General features: G+C 47.6%; 2 long non-coding RNA genes across 2 annotated transcripts; both read right to left on the reverse strand.

The window, feature by feature from the left end:
• Positions 1–4,711: 4,711 nt before the first annotated feature.
• LOC146177963 (uncharacterized) lies at positions 4,712–6,695 on the reverse strand. The gene is made up of 3 exons (XR_014701404.1): positions 6,609–6,695; positions 5,557–5,694; positions 4,712–4,829 (listed from the first exon to the last, which is right to left on the reverse strand). It is a non-coding gene; the product is annotated as an uncharacterized LOC146177963 (long non-coding RNA).
• A 2-nt stretch (positions 6,696–6,697) lies between these two features.
• Positions 6,698–12,791, reverse strand: LOC146177964 (uncharacterized). Its single transcript, XR_014701405.1, has 3 exons — positions 12,561–12,791; positions 11,284–11,420; positions 6,698–6,766 (listed from the first exon to the last, which is right to left on the reverse strand). It is a non-coding gene; the product is annotated as an uncharacterized LOC146177964 (long non-coding RNA).
• Positions 12,792–22,482: the final 9,691 nt, after the last annotated feature.

Raw genomic sequence — 22,482 nt, forward strand, 5'->3', positions numbered from 1 at the left:
ATGCCCAGCCTTTGGGTGCTGGCTCTGAGGTAGTCGCTTCCTCCAAATTTATATTTAATCCTAATGATGGCGGGGCCCCCTAAAAGTAGGCGCTTTCCACCTTCAAACTCGGCTTCCCCATTTACAATAACACAGTGGAACTGCAGAGGTTTCCGTGCTCGCTGTAAGCGGGCCAACTTTCGTCTTTACCTCGCAACTCTTAAATGCTTACCAGCCGTGATAGCCCTCCAAGAGCCAGGGATGGGCGCCGCACTCACAAGCTATACGACATTCCAACAAGACCCCTCGACTTGTCTTTGTGTCCACAAAAATTATACAGCTAATCTTGTCGACCTCGACCTCCAAATTGTATATTCCTACGTGATGGTGACTCTCCTCCTTCTCCGCAAGCAGGACCCACCACTTCACATTCTCAATGTATACTGTCCTCCTAAACTGCAACACATTTCTTTTTCAGACCTCTTCAGCCGAGCGCTGAGAGTCGCGGGTCGAGACCCCCTCCTGATTGTAGGCGACTTTAACGCCCCCAGTCGGCTTTGGGGCTACCACCGTGAAGAAACGCAAGGGCGCAGGTTGGCGGAGCTTGCGTCCATGCTGGGCCTCACTCTTCACACTGACCCCGTCCACCCAACCCGACTTGGTAACTCCGTGACAAGGGACACCTGTCCGGACCTCACCTTTACTTATAACATCCAACATGCAGACTGGGTCAACACCGAGGAAACCCTCGGCAGCGACCACTGCATTATCAATACCACAATCAGAACTCGTCCACTCTCTAAACCCACAACACAAGCCCGTCTCCCAGATTGGACGAAATTCAGACAAAATTTCGACAACACAACATCCATTACAGAGCAAGGGTACACCTCATGGTCCCAGCATTTGGTTTCACACCTTCGCTCCACCGAAACTCAGATTCAGCTTTCAGAGGTGGTATCGGATGTGGACAACCACCTGCTCCACCTCTGGGAAGCTCGGCACTCCCTCGTCCGCCGATGGCGCCGGCAGAAACATAACAGAAACCTTAAAGCTCGAATTGCCGAGCTCACCCAGCGAGCGGCTGAGTATGCGGCCCAGCTCGCCGACTCTAACTGGGTGGATAGGTGCAACACGGCAGCGCGTCAAATGTCCAGCCGAAACACATGGCGCCTCTTTCGCGCCCTCATTGATCCAACTCAGACCCGTAGAGAAACACAAAAACATCTTCAGCGTGTAATCCACACCTTCTCTGGTAATACTACACAACTCGCGCACAAACTCAGGGACCGATATTTGTGCAACATACAGGACACCCGTGGGCAGGCGTACTCTTATGCAGGCTCTGAGAACGCTGAGCTTGATCAGCCGTTTAAGCTCCACGACTTACGGGCAGCCCTGGGCAAAATGAAACGTGGTACTGCATCTGGCCGGGACAAAATCACTGTTAAATTACTAGCTAACCTTCCCGACTCAGCTTATACCACTTTATTGGACTACATCAATGCAATATGACGAGGAGATACGCCACTCCCCATTGATTGGAAAACCGCTGTGGTCACATTCATACCAAAGGCCGGCAAAGCAATAAACACGGACAACCTTCGCCCCATCTCTCTTACCTCTTGTGTGGGCAAACTTATGGAGACGATGGTGCGGGACCGGTTGTCTGAGTACCTTGAGACACAACATGTCTTCGCGGACACCATGTACGGATTTCGCCCACATAGATCCGCACAGGATGTCTTGCTTCAACTACATCGGGAAGTCCTTGACCCCCTCTAGTGCCCTCATAACGACAGGGTCGTACTCGCCCTGGACCTTAAGGGGGCTTTCGACAATGTAACGCATGATGTTATTCTCACTCATTTAAGTCAAACCAACTGTGGCCACCGTGCCTTCCAATATATCCGCCAATTCCTCACAGACCGCCAATCTTACATCCGCATTCAGGATAACGAACACGGTCCCTTCCACCTAGGTACCAGGGGAGCGCCGCAAGGCGCAGTGCTTTCTCCCCTGCTATTCAATTTGGCCATGATGCGCCTGCCGGCCCAGCTGGGTGCTGTCGAGGGCGTGCAGCATGCTCTGTACGCCGACGACAGCACCCTGTGGGCTGCACAGGGCTCACTTGGAGACATTGAGGCCAGCCTGCAGCAGGCGGCGACTACAGTAGACCGCTATGCTAGCCGCTGCGGCCTTCAATGCTCCCCACAGAAATCGGAATTTGTGCACTTCCGCCCCTCTCCAAAATGCACTACTAAAATTCAACTTACTCTTCAATCAGGTCCAATTCCAGAAACACAAGAAGTCCGAGTACTGGGACTCTTCATTCACCAACACCGCAAGCCAGACACCACATTGGCTAAACTCCGCAAGGTGGGGGATCAGGTGGGCCGCATGGTCCGCCGGGTTTCTAATAAAAGCGGGGGGTTACGAAGCAAGGATGCCTTGCGGCTGGCAAACGCCTTCGTAACCAGTCGAATCCTTTATTCGACTCCATATCTCCACCTGCGGAAGCAAGATGAGGATGCCCTCGAGGTCATTCTCCACAAAATCTATAAGCGGGCCCTCGATATTCCGGTGACTACCTCAAACCAGCGCCTCATGGCACTGGGAATGGTGAACACCTTCAGGGAATTGAGGGAAGCGCACCTCACAAATCAATATACGCGTTTGTCGCAGACGCAGTCGGGCCGCCGCCTTCTTGCCCGGCTCCACATCAAACATACGACACTTATGGAAGAACGGGCACGCATTCCAGCGCCGTGGAGATGCGCCCTCCGCGTACGCCCTCTTCCCGCCAAAATGGCACGCGAAGACCATGATGGCAGACGCCTGGCGCGGGCGGAAGCCCTGGCACGACATTATGGTTCTAAACCCGGCGTTTTTTATGTGGACGCGTCTGGCCCGCACCATGGGGGGTGGTACATGGCCGCAGTCGTCCACGAGGCGAAAACAGTCAACGGTCTTAGCTTCAGGGCCCGCAACATAACTCATGCGGAGGAGGTCGCCATAGCATTGGCTGCTTCCCACTCTGACTCGAAATACATAATTTCCGACTCGCGAGGGGCCTGTCGGAATGTCGAACAGGGCTGGACCCCTTATCTAGCCTACCGAATGCTTCAAAATAGCTCCTACATTGGGGACCCCGCTACCCGATATATTATTTGGGCTCCTGCTCATCAGGGGCTGGCTGGAAACGAGGCTGCCGACGCCGCCGCCCGCGTGCTCTCTCTCCGGGAAGTTTCCTCCTCCTCCCCCTCCGACCAGGACGATGATCCTAATCCGGCTTATACATTCAAAGATATCGTAAATTACTACCAATCTAGCCACAGCCTTTACCCCCGCTTATGTAAAGGCCTTTCAAAGGCGGATGAGCGGCTCTTATTCCGCCTCTATACAAACACACTGCTGTGCCCGGCAGCTCTAAAACATTTCGACCCTGCTTTCTCTGGCAGCTGCCCGCACTGTGGGGTGGTGTCTTCGGACATCTACCACATGGTGTGGGCCTGCCCCTCAAATCCGGCTATCCCCCCTCACCCCAAACCAACCTGGGAGGACTGGCAGGCGACCCTGCTCGGCTGCTCCGACCTGAAGGCCCAACGAGCCTTAGTCGGGCGAGCCCGAGCGGCAACAGACGCCACTGGCGTCCCGAACTAGGGACCTCCACCTAGTGTTTGTGAGGGTTGGCCCCTTCAGGGTCAGCTCACGCATAACCTCCTGTATTTGTCCTATATAAATGTTTTCTACCACCACCATATCCTTCCACTGTGGCACATCGTTCTCTGTTGAATTTCACTCCCACCTTCATCTGTTTCCTTGTGGTGGGTGCCTGTCACGTGTCCACGTGAGGTATGCGCTGCTCCTATGGAATAAATTGCGGAATAATGCGACCTTCAAGCATTCTATCATTGGAGCCTTTTTCGTGGTAACGTGTTGCAAAAAGCGGCTTCATCGATAAAGCGTTGCGTTTCGAACTAACATATTGTACTCGTCACCATATCAAAACTCTAACTGCAACATTGTTTAGTACTTGTTAGTAATTTGAGGCGTAAAGTTACTAGTTACTTTTCAGAGCCTAAACTCTTACATTTCACATTTGACGATTTCTGTCGGTTTCCCCAAGGCTCGTTTTTGCTCTTAATAACGAAGAATTCTTCCCCTGCCGCGATGGTGCACTGGTTAAGATGCCCGAATAATATGGCGGAATACGCGGGCTCGTTCACGACCACTGGCTGCTTGATTTCAATGCAGCCAGAACGGATAGGCGGCCATGTGCTGTGATATTTCAGCGCCTAATAAAACTCCTGAGGGACCCTAAATTGCTCCCAGAGTCCCCCCTTACAAAAATGTCTATGATCACTTTATGCGATGTCTTTAGACAATATGATCATAGAAGCTATCGACCATGAAAAGAAAGTCTTTAGAACACGTATCATCTATGTATGATCTTCCTTCCGACAATTGGCCACCGTGATTGAATAGAATGTATTTACATAGAACGTATTTATACCTCCTATGATTAGCCTATTGATAGCGTATATGGACACTATAACGACTGTGTTCCGATAATTGGCCACCGTTATTTTAAAGAATCGTGTTCATACAAAGTATTAATACCTTGTGTTATGCTAACTATATTTCAAGTGTCCAATAATAACGTGTATTTTACTCACTATTCACATGCATGTAATATTTCGTGAAAAGTGAGAGTGGTGAAAGAAACAGATGCAAATTCATACCTTCATTTATTGCACAAACCCTTGACACAGAAACACTTGGTTTCCGACGGCAACGACATTGTGTGTTTGATGTACCAGCCATATCAAAATTTATCATGGTGTCACCTAGAAAAGAAATATACATGCTCAAAATTTTTCTGCCAATTTCACATGCTTTGTGCTAGCATCACACACATCTCTCTTCACTCAGATGCCTGTTTTTCCTCAAAATATGCTAACTGGTTTCCAACCACTTTCTGTACAAACTAGTACCTGCAAAACATCCTCAGGAGATAGAGACTATTGCTGTGTTTAGTTGTATTCCTTTTGATCCTCTATATCACTCGACATTAGTTTATCACAATAGGGGCCCAGGAAACAAAGGAGTGAAATTTACACGCCAGTATGCTTGGTCATCAGATACTCTCTCCTGTCATTTGCAACATCAAGCAAATACACATGTTGAGCGGCAACGTATCAGTATGTATACATACACTTTGGTGCATGCTACCAGCAAGTGATGCCACTATGCCTGTTTGCTCCCATTTTTCCTGAGTGATGGCTATGTTTGCCATAGCAGATGACACACACACATAATTACTGAAGGAGACCAGCTACACCAAGCACCTAGGGGAATACAAGAGCGATAATAGGGAATGATGAAGTATATTATAGTTAGCCTACAATATGCAGTCACACATACTTTTTGCTACATATGCAGGTAACAAGTCTCAATAGTGTATTCCCAGAGAGTAAGAAAATAAGAAAGTGCCACTCATGCCCATCTTTTCCTTTCAAGAGCTTGTCACCAAGGTAAAATCTTTATCACATATGAAAGCAAAATTTAGAATACCTTTCTTTTATAAGAAGTCCACATGGATGCTGCTACGTCCCACTGCTACTTGTCCAGGAAGTCAGGTTGCCTTACTTGTCGGCACAGACCACGGCAACAGGGTGTCTCCAGATATGGTCGAATGAAGCAACAAGAGGACTGCATGTACATATGAGAACACTAGTCAGAACAGCAGGAAGAAAGATTGTTTGAATAATAAAGGAAAAGTCAAATGGACAAGTAAAAGAAACATAGGAGGAGTATTTCATATGGTTGCTGAGTCACAGCATGAAAAGCCCAGAATTGAAAACGCAATGCTCCACTGAGAAAAATTACATAATCATAAAATACATAAATACATAATAATCTAGGTAATATCAGGAATAGTGGCAAGTCTTATGTAGGCACTATCTTTTGGAGATACGTGGAAAGACAAGTCATATGGGGTGGTAAAAAATGACTGGTTTGTTAATGTGGTTTAACATCCCAAAGCAACCCAGGCTATGAGAGATGCTGTAGGGGAGGACTTCAGAGCGTTTGACGAGCTGGGGCTCTTAAACGTGCACTGACATCGCACAGGACACGAATGCCTTTTTGCTTCAATTTTGAGCTTACTGCTGAACTGGTCGTACTCAAAATAGGTTGGCACTACGTTTATTTAAATTTAGACAAGGTCCTTTTGAGGATACAAGACTTGCATGTGTCCCAGACACATTCAGGGAGACACGCTGGCCCTGTACAAAGGCTTAAAACGTGGAGAGCTTGTCTCATTAAAACCCACCCGGCCCCACATAATCACTTTTTGGTACCTAATATTGCCTGCTTTGGCTCGTCAATAGTAGGCTACCGACAATAGGAGCTAAATTATTTCATCCTTAAAAAATCATGCAGCTTACTGCTGGAATATGCAGTCACACATAATTTTTGCTACATATGCAGTTAACAAGTCGTAATAGTGTATTCCCGAGAGTAAGAAATTAAGAAAGTGTCATAAATGTCCATCTTTTCCTTCAAGAGCTTGTCACCAAGGTAAAATCTTGATCACATATGAAAGTCAAATATAGGAGAAATACCTGTCTTTTATAAAAAATCCACATGGATGCTGAAGAAACCATGCAGCTACGTCCCACTGCTACTTGTCCTGGAAGTCAGGTTGCCTATTTTTTACTTGTCGGCACAGACCACGGCAACAGGGAGTCTCCAGATATGGCTCAATGAAGCATCAAGAGGACTGCATATGCATACGAAAACACTAGTCAGAACAGCAGGAAGAAAGTTATTTCGAATAATAAAAAAAGGAAAAGTCAAATGCACAAGTAACAGAAACAAACAAGGAATACTTCATATGTTGCTGAGTAACAGCATAAAAAGAGAAGCACAGAATTAGAAATACAATGCTTCACAGAGGCAAACTACAGTAAAATGCTTGTGCACAAAATTCTCTTCTAGAGTGAAAGATTCGGTGATATATGCAAGGGGTTACGTTAATCTATTGTGCATGCATACGGTACTATAGGAATACAACAAGGTTGACGACTGGGCACGTTGGTATGGGTTCATACTTCCCCAGCCAAAAGACGAGACACAGCAAAGAGGACAGGACAAGGCTGGACTATCAACTGAATGTTATTGATAAGAAGAAAACAACGAAGACTCCTTCCGAAAAGCTCGCGCACAACCCAACCGGTGGAATGGCAGGAAATTGGGAAGAAGATGAAGAAAATTCAAAGCCAATTCCAAGTCAAGGCCCAACTAACGACTTTTCTAATAGACGAAATTCCTTACAATGAAGGCTAACAGATGCCTTAGCCACACACTTGTCCTCGGCTTTAGCAATGTAAAATGCTTCAACGAACTCTCTGCAGAGTTGATTACCATTGCTGTAAACTACGCCCGTATTATTGAAGTCAGGTGCACAAAGGGACGGGTCATGCTCCGACTTACACTCTCGGGATTGCACATGTAGCGCAAAATTAGAACTCGCCTTCCCTCCCAGAGAATTGGAGTGCTCCGTCAGGCGCACATTTAGACATCTGCCTGTCTGCCCGTAGTAGCACCGGCCACAATTCAGCGGAATGTGGTAGACCACATTCTTTCTGCAGGTGGTGAACTTTTTCTTATGTGACACTGCACAACGAAAACTATCACGAGGTACACTGTCGAGCCCCTTTCTAACTCTAGCGCACAAGGCTCCTATCTTGTTTCTCGCTGTAAATACAACGGGCAGACAGGCAGATGTCTGCCCGTCGGAGCATGACCCGTCCCTTTGTGCACCTGACTTCAATAATACGGGTGTAGTTTACAGCAATGGTAATCAACTCTGCAGAGTTGGTTGAAGCATTTTACATTGCTAAAGCCGAGGACAAGTGTGTGGCTAAGGCGTCGGTTAGCCTTCATTGTAAGGAATTTCATCTATTAGAAAAGTCGTTAGTTAGGCCTTGACTTGGAATTGGCTTTGAATTTTCTTCTTCATCATGTTCTTCCCAATTTCCTGCCATTCCACCGGTTGGGTTGTGCGCGAGCTTTTCGGAAGGAGTCTTCGTTGTTTTCTTCTTATCAATAACATTCAGTTGATAGTCCAGCCTTGTCCTGTCCTCCTCTTTGCTGTGTCTCATCTTTTGGCTGGTGCAGTATGAACTATAGGAATACATTACTGTCTGGGAAGTCAAGCTCCTCATCACCAGGTATCAAACTATTTCAGAAGTTTCTGAAAGATTTCTATGCAATGACAGGAAGATCTTTCGCTATCAAACACAGTTGCAAATAACACTAAAATCTAATGAGCCCATGTATGTTTCTCTTAAAAATGTGCGGACGAAGGAAATGTAGTTGCTGCTCCTTTTATTTATTTACTTGTAACTAATACTGCATCATTTCAAGCTATAGCATGCGTGAACACAATGCAAACAAACACTAGAGGTGAGCAAGCTTATCTAAAGATTTAGAATGACTTTTTGTAATAAAATGAACAGAAATCATTTAACTAGCCATGTACAGGAGACAATGCATGTACTAAAGCAGAGCTGCACAGATTTAAGGGCCTTAAAAGCTCTAGCAAAACACCCTTCTTGTCACTGTTGCCTTTTCACAAACACTACAGGCTGGCCGAGAGCTAGTTTAGGTACAATACCTCTAATTATCGCAATAAAACTGATCACTTTTTCAAATACATTGATAAACACAGGTAGACATGGCTGAGATTTCAAAACATCATCTGTTGGACAAAACCCTCATTATACTCTTGGATAGGTCTGATAATAAAGATCAGCATGGCAAACAGCCATTCGGCGCTTCCATGCGCTATGCAAGCTTAATAGCCTTATCATATCTTACAGAACACTGTTGTAATTTTCAACACCTGAGAACCAAATTCCTTGGGGGTTTAAAGGGACATCTTTGAGCAAAGTTCACTGTAGGATATTGACCCCAAAAACCCAATCACAACAATCTATAAACACATGTTCGACAGCCTCTGGCTTTCTGCACAAAATACAGTTCACACTCCAAGGCAGAAAGATCTCTCTCTGCCATCTATGTTTATCCAGGCAGAACCCAAACATGCAATTTAAAAAGATTTTTAGCAAGTTGTAAAGGCATTCGTTTTACATGTTAGAATGCATTATTATTTGATTAACATAAAAGGGCCGCCACACTGATACTTCCCTTCGTCTTGCAGCCCACCCCTTCTGTAACAAGCCCCCTCATGTTTGCAGAACTCAAAAACACACAAAACAATTAAACAGAAAATGTTCTCCAACAGATAAATATCAACATATTACTTTTGTTATTGCTAGTAACTATTTGGCTCTAGGGTTAACGATGCTTTTATTTAGGTTGTGAATAAAATGAGTTCGGAAGTTAATTGCAAATCTAGGTGACTAGCAAGAAAGTAAATATTTGTGTATATGTTGCTTTGAGCAAAGTAAATGTTCTCATTTAGTCACAGAAAAATAGAATACCACTTGAACGAACGTGACTTCGACGATGTATTCAGTTGTACGAACTTTATTAAATCCCCCCACTGAAGCTCTATTGAACACTATGCAAACGCACTTCATTTTAACAAACTTCAGTTATTGCTCATTTCAGTTCAACGAACATTTTCAGCGGTGCTATCCTGTGTCTTCAAAGTCACACTGAGCGCTTAAAAAAGCCCAGTCCGCACTCTTTGTAGCATATTTTTATGTTAAGAACCACTCTTCATTATCGCGTGAAGAAAAGTGGCCGTTATTTAGCTTTAAAGTGAATTGGCTGTCTAAACTAGCTTGTAACCAGATGAATCCATATAGCTGTCTGCACGCTTAATTAGCTGTACAGTCATAGCCAGTCAAAACCAGATCTTCAGCCCTACCAGGCCCTTTAGCTCCAAGAATTGCAAATGTGTGCATTTTGGTTAACCATGATCTGCTTGGAGAAAATGAAAGCCTTGTCTCCTCAGCAGGCCGTTGTGATAGGCAAGATTCTCAGGAGCTTGCACAGTAATCGAGTTCAAAACCACTGTAGTCCTTTCAAAAGTGCTGCAAAAGGTTACGCATTCTTCACTTGCAAATCAGCGCAGTGACAAATAAATGGGCTCAGATAAGATTTGAACAACCTAAAAATCTGTGACAGATTTTCTCTTCTTGGGCTCCAAGATTACCTCGGAAGGAGACTGTAGCCATGAAATTAGGAGACACCTGCTTCTGGGAAAGAGAGCAATGGTTAGCCTTGACCGCCTAGTAAAGAGCAGAGACATTAGTCTGCCAACCAAGATCCGTATAACTCGTGCTATGGTCTTTCCAGTTGTGATGTATGGATGCGAGAGTTGGACTGTGAAAAAGGCTGACCGCCGAAGAATTGACGCGTTTGAATTGTGGTGCTGGCAAAGACTCTTGAGAGTTCCTTGGACTGCCAGAAGATCAAATCAGTCGATATTGTCGACCATAAACCCTGACTGCTCATTGGAGGGTCAAATTCTAAAGTTAAAGCTCAGATACTTTGGTCATCTGATAAGAAGAGAGGAGTCGCTGGAGAAAGATTTGATGTTGGGAAAGGTTGAGGGTCACCGGATAAGTGGTAGGTAACAGATGCGATGGTTAGATGGCATCCTCGAGGCGCTACAGATGAAGTTATGTGATGTTAGGAAGATAGTGAGAGACCGGAAAGCGTGGCGTGACATGGTCCATATGGTCACGAAGAGTCGGACACGACTGAACGACTGAACTGAATATTTCTTGAAGCTAATGGAAACAATCTTCCACGCATTTATTTCAGTCCAATGAACTTTCATTTCAACAAACTTTTTCCTAAGGTCCCTTGAACTTTGTTCAAGTGAAACATCACTGTATGTGTACATATGCTGTGGCAGTCTAAATAAACAGTAACTGAATGTCACCATGAACATGCACACATATGCGCAGTGCAGTCAGCTATATTATGAAACCGTGTTTGTCACTGAGCTATTAAAACACAGGTTTACTCAATTTTGCCTCAACTAGAAATAGTAGGTACTACTGCAGCAAAACAGCTAAGTATATCTCCTGTTTTAAAGCCCTGAAGAGGCCATGAAAAATTTTCTTTAGTGCAGACTATGAGAAAGATTCACCAACATGTCAGTCTTGCGCTAAAAACACAGCTTTGCTTTAATGAAGCCTGTTACACATCCGCCCTTTATACTCTCAAAACAATAAATGCAAAGCATGAACCAGTAAAAATTATAGTTATAAAGCAAACACATGAATGCAAAAGACATGAGCATGTGATACCTACCAATTCAATGTCTCCTTTACAGGAAGGATGCTTTAGGGCAGGGCACCCATGGCTAATAGAATAAACTGCCTCAACAGATTCATGACGCTGTCTGCTTCATATTCAGGCAGCACTCCCTCGATGGCAGATGAAATCTGCTGCAAAAGCAGTGTGACAATACAATTGCATCAGCTGGACTGCAAGCATTATTGCCAAACAAGCCGTAAACGCAGTAAAAGAAAGACTTCATTAAATCCATGCTTCTCAAAACCCATAACATACCATTACTTTCCCTACACTCCTAAAGAAAAGCTGTCTCAGAAAATGAATTCCTAGCAGCTCTAGGTCACATGCCATAAGTTACCAAAAAACTCGATCCTATCATCTGTTTCAATTCTGACCCTTGTCAGCAATGTCAAACATTAATAAACGAAGAACTTCCATAGTTGAAATTCACTTTTCAAAATATGCTGTTTCTCTGTGAAGCTTAAAGGTTCTTAGAAATTAAACAAAACAGAAGACTAAGTTTGAAAGCTCTAATCACTTAATTCACAGCCAATTGTTAGCTTGACCCACATAACTTGCCACGCCTCGATCCGTTAAAAAAAAAAAAGAACACTGGGCCTGTACTAAAATAATACGTACTGACCTACTAAGGATATAAATATATCTATTACTGCGTTGAAGTCTGCGAATTGTTATAAATAAAATTATATATCACCCCCCCCCCCCCCCAATCTGTGCTTAAAGGAAAGCTTAAAAACCTAATTTTACGCGGAAAGTCGTTGCTTATGGACTGAACCTCGAATTACCGGCTCCATGTGCAAAAAGCTCAACGAAGAAACGCTATAAATAAAACAGATAGGTAGCGAGCGATCGCACACATCTGATGGAATTTAAAAATGACAGGTTTTATACGTCTACACAGCTTTTACGCAGTACAAGGCCTCTCTCAATATTTGAAATTTGACGGTTATGGCTGCGAGGCCAAGCGGTTGTTTACCTTTGAAGAAATAGTAATAACTCCGCAAAAAAACGCCTTAAAGATCTGAACTATGTTGCAAAATGATCGGAAAGAGGCCGCGGACAATCGAGGATCACTTTTTAAAACTTAACTAGGTGATAAAAACACTAAACAATGAAAAATCTTCCTAGATCATTGGGCGTGCAGTATGCAGCAAAGTAAAAAATGGGTAAACGCTTGTAATGTAAAAACTGCTCACTTCTGAAACACAAAATTTTCCGCGAGTATGCGCAAAGCGTTTATAAGAAAGGAATGAAAAAGTTTTTCAACTTACATTGAAGATTTCTGGCAGAAAGAACTATTTTCCACGCTCGACGTCGCCTAACAGCCAAACGCCGCCTCTCAGTCAAGGGAGTATCACGTGACACATGAAGCTGCATCACGTGTTTTGTGGAGTTCGCTTTCTTTCTTTCTTTCTTTCTTTCTTTTTTTTTTTTTTTTTTTTTTTTCCAGTCGCGCTGCCACGCCGCGCTGCTCCATCACGTGTCTTGTGGAGTTCGCTTTCTTTTTTTTCTTTTTTTTCTCCAGTCGCGCTGTCGCGCCGCGCTGCTCAGACGAAAGGCAGGATTAGTAGAACGCCGAACGAGCGTCAGTTCTGTACGTTCGCTATCTTGTGCGTTCGTTCTTTTTCTTCCGGTGGTTTTGTGGGGTGGCTGGTATTCGAGGCGACGCAGAGACTCGGAGTGGCGAGCCCACTTCAGCGATCGTGTGTTTGCTTCCTTCATTGTAATGAAAACTTGAGTTCTTACCGTATGCGGAGCCGCACATATTGAGTGCCTGAGCATGAGTTATTTGCACGCACGCGCGCTCACACACATGCAGCTTTGCAGAGGCGAAAAACAAATAGCTCTCAAGACTGAGAGCATCATACATTTGTGCTAAATAAACACGAAAAACTGATTGCTGATTTCGTTACTGTTACTCGGAGACAACTTTGCTCTGTGAATATTTTGTGAAACTTTAGACCCATCCTTTTTGCTGTATTGATGACATCACTGCGGTAATACCGTGAAATTGCGCTGTTATTCGGTGAACACATATCTGTTTTCCTTTTCTTTCCTTTTTTTGCTTTTGCTGCTGTTCATCTCTGTAATGTCTGCAATGTTCATGCCTGTGTTTATGCCTGTAATGTGTTCCATGTAAACTAGCTTCCTGATGGTCCTCGGCACTCTCAAGCAGTGTGCAACTGCTTTCTCGCTGAGGTGCCCCCCCCCCCCCCCCCCCCCCGTCCTCTGGATTTGAAAACAAAAAATTGATTGATTGATTGAAGGGCGCGTAAATGAAGCCGTCACAGGTTTGATACCGCGCGCTGTCTACGTTGGCTAGCCTGCCCGCTTCTCCTTTCATACCTCCCGCACTTCTAGGGGAAAAAAAATGCGTGCGTGCGTGCGCACTGCTGTGTGCTTTGCTCGCAGGGCGGCTAGACGCCCCCCCCTCCTCCAGCTCGAAGCCGCGCTCTGATGGCCAAGCGCCTCCTTGCATCCTTCCCGCGCATTGGATTTGAAGGACAGCTTGCAGCTAACCTCTCGAGAGGGTGGTTGCGACTAGAACTAGCATAACGTTCCCAATGGATCACAGCGGAAGGATGAATATGTTCAGCTACAGCTGGTCGATATTCCGTGGTTCGGGTCAAGTGCGTGTTAATTGTGCTGTAAGGGCGCTTAATTGATTTACAGAGGTCGGTGCCGCGGACCGCAGGTTGCGCGCTGATATAGTTCACGAGGCTGCATGAACGCTATGCGAAGGCTGCGAGCGAATATGCGTGTTTCTGCTGGCGCATTCTGTGCCGTTGTGTGTGTTAGTTCGCCGCCCCCCCCCTCCCCAGCCGCCGCGCCTTCTCTCCCCCCCCCCCCCTCTTCCCTTACCATTAGCGCGCTTCCTTACCCTACCCTTGCCCTAAGCTCGCACCTCACCCAGACACCACCTCCAGCAAAAACATAACAAACAAAAGCAGAACCTGTAGAGCGCTCGCTCGATTGACGCACATGTCCAAAGGCTGCTGGGTGGTGTCGGATAACCTCCGCGAGCGAAACATACGATGCGCGCGGTCAGGAACAGATGGGCTAAGATATGGCCGCTGCCTTGACGGGAGCGGCGGCGCAGAAGTGAATAAGAGAATAAAACAATCGCTAACATACTGAGCGCGGCGAGAGAAAATGTCGGCTGCGGGCGCCGATTTGTTTTCATAAGTGGTGGACAGGGGCGTATGCACAGCGGGGTGGCTCGGATGCGTCTGGGAGCACACTTCTAAACACGATCGGGTCGATAAAGAAAAGAAATACAAATTCATTTTTTTTTTCGGATGAAAATTTGGTCCTTGCCAGGGAAATGCACCCTCCATTTTCCAGTAATTTCGGCGCGTGAGCAGGAAAGCGGAGAAGGGGGGGGGGGGGGGGGGGGGGGGCTCGTTCGGTAGCTTACTGTACATGTGCATATACCCAATCATTGTGTGTATGCCAATATATAATTCTAAAGTTTCGCCCATATAGCTTCTGAGGGATGAGCTACGTGGATCCCAGAGTCCAGGGCGTGCGTCTCAGCATCGCGTGATGTGACCCGACAACACCCACAGCGCGCATTCTCCACTGTAAAGTCGGCGGCGCGGTGCGTTTACCTTCCATTTGTGATGTTTTTGTATTTAATTGTGCGAGCGAGCTTGATAAAAGGACTCAGTGCGTCCTCAACAAGAGCGGACGCTTGACTAAGAAATGCGCGATGAAGAAAGAGCGAAATTGTAACCAGTTAAATTTTCAAATTATAACCTTATACGTTTTATCTATAATTCATGCAAATTGATCGTATCAATTTTCCTTTCCCATTTCTTTTTTAACACATGCTATTCATAATAAAAAATGTAATTCAAATATGAGTTGCAATGAATAGCATGCACTCGGTCAGTTAATACTATATACTTTCGATCTGAACATTTTTTCTGACATGCCAAATTGCTTCAATATATTTTAATAGCTGTGTATGAGTGGTATAACCAGAAATAATTTTCTAGGGCGTTATACGGCATCGATAAAAAAAATTGCAAGAAAGGCCGAAAGAAGGAGTTCAAAAACTTTCGGAAGGGTTTCTGACATCGAAACAGAGCCCTGGCTACGCCCCTGCTGTATATTGATAGGAGTATATACAGAGAAGTATATTCACCTAACAACTTGCTATGTACAAACTTTATATGAACTGATTTAAATACACAAAAGTAACCGTGTATGAACTTCGTATTTACACATGTTCATACAGATTAAAGGTACGTACAATATTGATAGAGTCAATAAGGCGTTAATACAGATTCTAAAGACTGTTCACGACCATTTTTGTAAGGGCCTACTACGGCACAGATACTCCAACTTTTATTTCCTGTGAACCAGTCATTAAAGCGAAACCGTTTTATGGCTGTTGCGACTGTAAGAAGATGGTAAAGGATATGCGTAGGTCTTTTACTAGCTCCGTACCTGATGGTGGTGAAAACATTTATTGTTATATATAGAGAGAGGTACAGTCACTAAGTGGGATGCCTATACTGGCGTTTGCCGTAGTCCGGGCGCTCTGCGTTAAGCCATTTTGGGCCTTGAGGGTATATCAGCTGGATAGGTTGGCCTCCCAGTTCTTGCGGTAAGCTAGAGGAGCAGTTCATTCTTGCTGGACCTTCCGACAAGCCCCTTGTGAGTCTATTATTATATATTTGTAGGAGTCAAAGACTGCGAGGAAGAAGGCAACCTCCTCTGCGTGGGTTGGTGGCTGGGCCTTTAAAGTAAGGCCGTATACTGTTTTGTCCTTGTGAATGACCGCGGCTGTGTATCACTCTCTACAGATCGGGACAGAGACGTTCACATAGAAAACACTTGGTTTGCTTCAGTAGTGGTGATTCAACGCTTCTGCCCATGCTAGGCACCGATCATTATCGTCCTCTGTGAACATGCTAGCAGGGAGAGGCCGCACGGGGAGGGCGCGTATACATTTTTCGGGAATGCGAAACCTCTCCTGTGTAAGTTTGGTGCGTTAAATATGAAGTCGGGCTAGAAGACAGCGACCCAACTTTGTCATTATCAGACGCGTGCATTGGTTGATCAGGCGGGCCTCCCGGAGCTCTTTGAATGTATTCACCGCACGCTGAGCCATGAGATAGCTGGTAGTGGTAGAGACTGTGAGGTCCAGTGCTCGTTTTATGACTTTACTAATAACTTCGAGAATATCCTGCTGTTTTCGCAGGTGGAGGTAGCTAGTCGAATACAAGATTCGACTGGTCACAAATGCGTTCGCCACCCGCAAGGCGTCCTTGCATTGTAACCCACAGTGCTTCTTGTAAACCTGGTCGGCTATGCTGCCAACCTCAGCCACCGCTGGCGGAGCTTGGCGAGTGTTGTGTCGCATCGTCGCTAATTGTGTGTAAAGTCCTACAACTCTCATTTGCTTAGATTCTTGAATGTGACCACTTTGCAAGGAGAGATCGATTTCAGTCTAGCATGAGCGCGAGGGGCGCGATGCACAAATTCAGATTTCTTCGGTTAGCATTGTAGAGGGTGCAGCTAGCTCTGAACCTGGTTAATTGGAGAAAAATTAGAGAGGTCTTCGCCCTGTTGTCGGTATATTCAGGCTGATGATGATGATGATTGTAGACAACAGCCGCTAGAATAGCGGCCCACTGTGCTAGCAGCCATTTGCAGGCTGGTCTGTCTCCATGTCCCACAGACACCCTTGAATCACCCAGAGCGTGATGTCGCCACCATACGGCGCGTGCTGCACCACTTCGACCGCACCCAACAGAGCAGGTATGCGCACCACTCCAACTTTGAATAGCAGATGGGCCAACACTGCTCCTTGCGGAGTGCCCCTCTTGCCGAGAAAAAATGTTTCATGCTCTTGATCGTGCAGTCGGATGTAAGACAGTCTGTCTGTGAGGAATTGTTTGATGTAGTTGAGTGTTCGTACCAAAGTGCTTTTGACTCAAATATGTGAGTATGACCTCGTGCGTTACGTTGTCGAACGCCCCTTTAAGATTCAGGGCGAAGACATTTTTGCTTCTTGTTTATGTGATGGTATTTAGTATTTCGTGGTCAAGTTGGAGCTGGACATGCTGTTGCGATATGTGTGGACGAAATCCGAATATAGCATCCGCGAAAGTATTGTGCTACTCAAAGTAGTCAGACCGCCGATCCCGCAGCATCGCCTCCACCAATTTGCCCCCACACGAGGTTAGAGAGCTGGGTCCAAGTTTATCTGCGTTGGGTGGTTTCCCGGCTTTGGGAATAAAGGCTACGAGAGCCGTCTTCCTTTCAATGGGGAGAGTGGTTCCACCGGCCTCATCGCATTGATATAGTCGAGCACTGGTACGCCCTGTTAGGGAGGTTAGCCAAAAGTTTGACAGTGACCTTGTTCTTGCCTGGCGCAGTGCTCTTCTTCATTTTGGGCATGAGCGGACCGCGGATAGTGCAGCGGGAATGGGTTGTCCAACTCCGAATTTTGCCGGCCTGTATAGGAATAGGCAGATGCGCGAAGGTCCTGAATTGTGAACAGGTAGCGATCGCAAAGCGCCACTGCCATTGCATTGTGTTTCCTTGGAATGAGGGCATGGCTTTGTGCAGGTGCGTATGTGTTACCGTGCGTGTCTTCGTTGGATTGTTGATGGTTCGGAAGAGTCGCCACGTATGCCGGCTCGATATTTGCTTCGCCGCCGTGTTTCAACTGTTCTTCCAGCTAGAGCCAGCGAGTTGGGTCGCGTACTCTACTGCTTGCCGGGTGAAGTCCGCAATATGCGCTTTGAGCTCCTTCTCGCGTTTCTGACGCTTTCAGCAGCGCGTAAGTCCGAGGCGTGCTTCCCAGAGATGCAGGAGTTGCCTGCGCGGGTAGGAAATGTCGGGTCGGTTTGGAGAGTGAAACGCAATGTGGACGCCAGTTCTGTCCCCATATATCAACGCACTTCCTCCTTACGTTACCCGCATATCTGGCTAGGGGCGTTAAATTCGTCCACAATCACCAGGGGATTGCGACCCGCATCTTTAAACGCACGGCAAAAGAGGCCCGCCAAGGTCACTCAGTTCAGTTTCGGCGAGCAGCATGCGTTAAGCACGTGAAGGGCAGGATCCGATCGGAGAAGAGGAAGGATCCTCACCATGGTGTACGAATAGCGTATGTAGAGATAGAGTCCAATTTCAGTAGCTTTGTATGACTTGTACACGAGGAGACACGCCAAAGGGTCTTGCTGGAACGTCGCGTAATAAATCAACTTGGCTGCCGCTCCTGGTTCCTGGAGGGCGACCACGACGGGCAAACTCTCAAAGGTTTCGAGGTATACACAGAATTGAGCATTGCTCTTGAGACTTAAAGCCTCTACAGTTCCACTGCGTTACGGCATTGTGCGTTTGGGGGAAAGGAACGCTTGTGAAGCCATCCTGCCTTAAACGAATGGAAATGAGATCACAGGGTAATGAGAATCCTGCACAGAGCCAGCATCTGGCGAGGGTGCGGGTTCGGATTCCTCTGATTTTGCGTCTTTGCGGTTGAAGGCAATTTCTTGTGCCTTTTAAAGGCTTGGATTCCATCGAACGGGTGGCCCGTTGGGGTGGTGCTTAATTTCATGCAGTGCGTAATAGCTGCTTTGACCTATGCTCTACATTTGGTCTGCATACAACCCATGGCCACTTCTACCATTTCCTGGAAATCGAAGGTGAGTCGTGCCTCTATCGCGGGCCTTGCCGACGAGAACGCGGGCAGCAATTCGGGCTCACTCTTCATGGCATCGTGACTCGAGACACCCGTCACAGTGGCTAGTTTCTCCTTTGTGTGTTGAATATTTGGCGAGCTGTAGCACCAGTCTATGCACTAAGCTGCTCATTTTACCTGCGGCTTTCGACATCAACCCCACAAGCCGGGGAAGGTGAAGCGAGTGAAGATGAGGGAATGGAGGAGGTGACCTGCGAGCAGCAGCTCAACTGAGTGTTTTGTTGATGCGCTGGGGCCCGAGATCCAAAGTGCCAACTGGTTTGAGGACGGGAACGTGCTTGGCGTCGTCCCCATTGGGGGCGATGCCAGCGTCTGCTTCTTGTTTTTCTTCTTCCTCTTCCCCTTCTCCTTAGCTGATGACTGTCTGGGAGAGGGGAGACAGCGTTTACATCAATCTGGCATTGGCCGGTTGTGTGATCGCCACGTAGCGATCCGCCATTCACTCCGCCGATGGGGAAACCTTGCTTGTTTCCAGATGCTGGCTTCCCAGGTACTTCAGGTTGTGAAGGCTTGGCTCCAGCGAGATGGAGTTTGCGAAATTTTGCCGTGCAATCTCTCCATCCCATGGTGTGGGCTAGTCGACATATTGCACAGGTCGGGTTCTACTCATGTCTTTCAGGACCATCCTGCGTCACAGTCACAGCTTGGTCGCTAAGGCCGCAACAGGGTGAGTTCCGCGTGGGGCAAGTGTCCGAGCGGTGTACCACAGTAGCACACTTTACACATGCCGGCACACTTCGCTTATATTCTCGGACGGGGGTACGTTCCCCGTTGTAGTGGATGCAGCCTGGGAGAACGTTTCTCTCAATTGTAATGACTGCGATGGATAACTTTCTCAGGCGGCGGATAGTGGTGATCTGGCATCTTTGACAGACAATCTAGGTGGTGAGCGTGGCGCTTGTTTCCTCGTCGGCTATGCCACCGATGATGCCACGGCACACGTTTCTGGTCAGCTTTAAATTCTCACGTACGATGAGGGAGCCTTTAGCGGTTGGCAAGTTAAATTTGTCGAAGTGAGGTTCGGTGAGGTCTCAATTTCGTGTCCCTACAACGAGCACATTCTTCTCCCATGTGGAGACAATGTTGAGAACGTTGTCGGCAGCAGATGTGCCAAGGTGTGATTTCAAGGCTTTGCCCAGCACACCACGTCAGAAGGTGTTCCTCAAACCGGCCGTGGCCCTTGGCTTGATGATGACCACACAGTTTTGAGACTGAATCTATGGCATAGGACAGGGCTTCCACAAGCGTGGCTTAGCTTGGTTTCGAATCGATGAGGCAGGTCCGTGCGTTAGGACTTGCTGCTTGGTTTGGAACGCCGCGATGTAGCAGCCGCTATGTTGGAGCCGGCTCTGGCATGCAGGCCTACAAGTTGAAAGTGCTTCCCAAATCCGGTCACCTATGCCCAGGCATATCCTGCATTATACACCCCATATTGTAAATTATGCCAACAGAGGGCCAATCTAGACCACATACTGTGGGCCTGTCCACGAGATAGCCCTCCGCGGGATCTGCAGCTCTCCACATGCGAGCAGTGGGAGGCCGCTATGCTCAGCTCTGACCCGCAAATTCTACTCCGGGCCATCGAGCGTGCAACCCAGGTCGCCAGAGCCCAAGGCCTCCTGGCCACCTAGAGCGGTAGCCACTGCTGCCTGACTTCTTCCTCGTCAAATAAATGTTTATCCTCCTCCTCCTCGTGCTTGAAACGCGCTGGTTCCGCCGGAGCTTTAAGCTGAACACCTGAAGCTCTGGCGGAACCTGAACGTTTCAAGGCTTCAGGTTGGACAGGGGGTACGCTGTGAGCGCGCGAAGCGAGTGTACGTACAGCGCATCGGCGCCGCCCAAGGTTTGGCTGGAGCCATGAAATTTCGACCTCAGCCCCAGCAAACCAGCTGCGACTGTCTGAGTGAAGTTGACAGCTACTTGTGGACACCGCTCGCACACAGGTGGGACTACCTAAGGCTCTCAGGGCCTATCTTTACTTGAGTGTCATAGCGGCGACGCTGGGCCTAACGGCTGCGCCGCAGCCCGACCGTGAGTGAGTCGCCCAACCGCGGCAAGATGGCTTCTCAACAGCTGCAACGTGGCTACGATCCGGTCACCATGCTCTGGTGCGAGATTTATGCAACGTTTACGCCTGATAGCCCAGATCCTGCGCGCATCGTGAACGCGAGGCTATTCAAGTTGGTCGAACGCCGCTCCCGCAAGCGGAACGAAAGAAAGCGGTCGCCAAATTGGCTGGCCTCTGAACACAGCAAGACGCTGCTGCGCGCGCTGCAGCACTTCACGGCAGGCCTCCACGTAAGACCGGACATGTTTGGAAACAATAGCCACTTCCGCGCCTTCACTCCGAAGACGTCGTTATCATCCTGAAGCCCCGGGTCACCGTCGCTCTCAAGGAGTTTTACCAGCATGGCGAGCACGGAGCAGCGTTCGCGGCCTACCTGGGCAGCCAGGCCTCAACATCGCTCAGCCTGCTCCCAACTTGAGAGCAAAATCTCATCGTCGCAGGTACGCGACAACCGCACGCCGCGGAGAAGCTTCTGCGAAATTTCAAAATTGACTGACCCAAAGGTCCGCTAGTTGAAACTCAATGGCAACGTGTACGCGGCGTCATCACCGAGCCAACCACGAAACCAGTGAGTCACTACAAAACAAAATCCAGTGGATGCTGGAGAGCTTGCCGATATCCACAAACTTGGAAACTCAAACGTCATGAGGCTCACTTTCGTGGGTAAATTGGTGCTGTGATTTATTAATTACAACTCAGACGTGACCCTTCTGCGTGCAAACGAGAACTGTCCCGGCCGGCGTGCGGTGCAGCACTGTGGGCCACCGGGCGGACACATGCCCCTGCCCGGACAACGACAAGTGTGGCCTGTGTGACCAAACGGTGACGACCGTCGATGGTGTCAAGGCATCTCACGAGTGCACTCCGTCCGGTGCAGTCTGTGGGCAAGCACACTCTACCCCACTTCCGCGACTCTACAGGAAAATTCCGCCAGCTTACGGTTCCCGGCCCCCGAGCGAAACGCCTTGAGCCCCCTGCAAAACGGTGACCTGGAAAGCAGCCAAGGCATCACCTCAGGTGGCAATGGCGGAACGCCGCCTGGTGCTCTCGCCACCGACCTCAAAACGCCGCCTGGGAAGAAGATGCCTCCCTCGCCACCGTCCAGCAGCACAGGCACCCACCACTTCCCGGCTATCAAGACGGATTGCGCTGCAGGCGCCCGGGCATCAGCGCCCCAACATGGCAGACACAGGTGAGCAACTGGGTTGGGTTCGTCTCCTCTTCTCCCTAACCCCCCTCTTCCCCACTCACCGTCTCCGCGCTTGATGCGCATTATAAAAAACAGATTGACGTGCTCCAGGCACAGAATAAAATTTTGATGGACAAAATACAAAATTTAGAATCAAAATTGGCGTCCACTGCTCCGAGCCCGCAGAACTCGGACGCGATGGAGAGCAGCGCG

Source organism: Amblyomma maculatum, chromosome 10 (assembly GCF_055883805.1).
Source record: "Amblyomma maculatum isolate TAMU_Amacu chromosome 10, ASM5588380v1, whole genome shotgun sequence".
NCBI lineage: Eukaryota > Metazoa > Arthropoda > Arachnida > Ixodida > Ixodidae > Amblyomma > Amblyomma maculatum.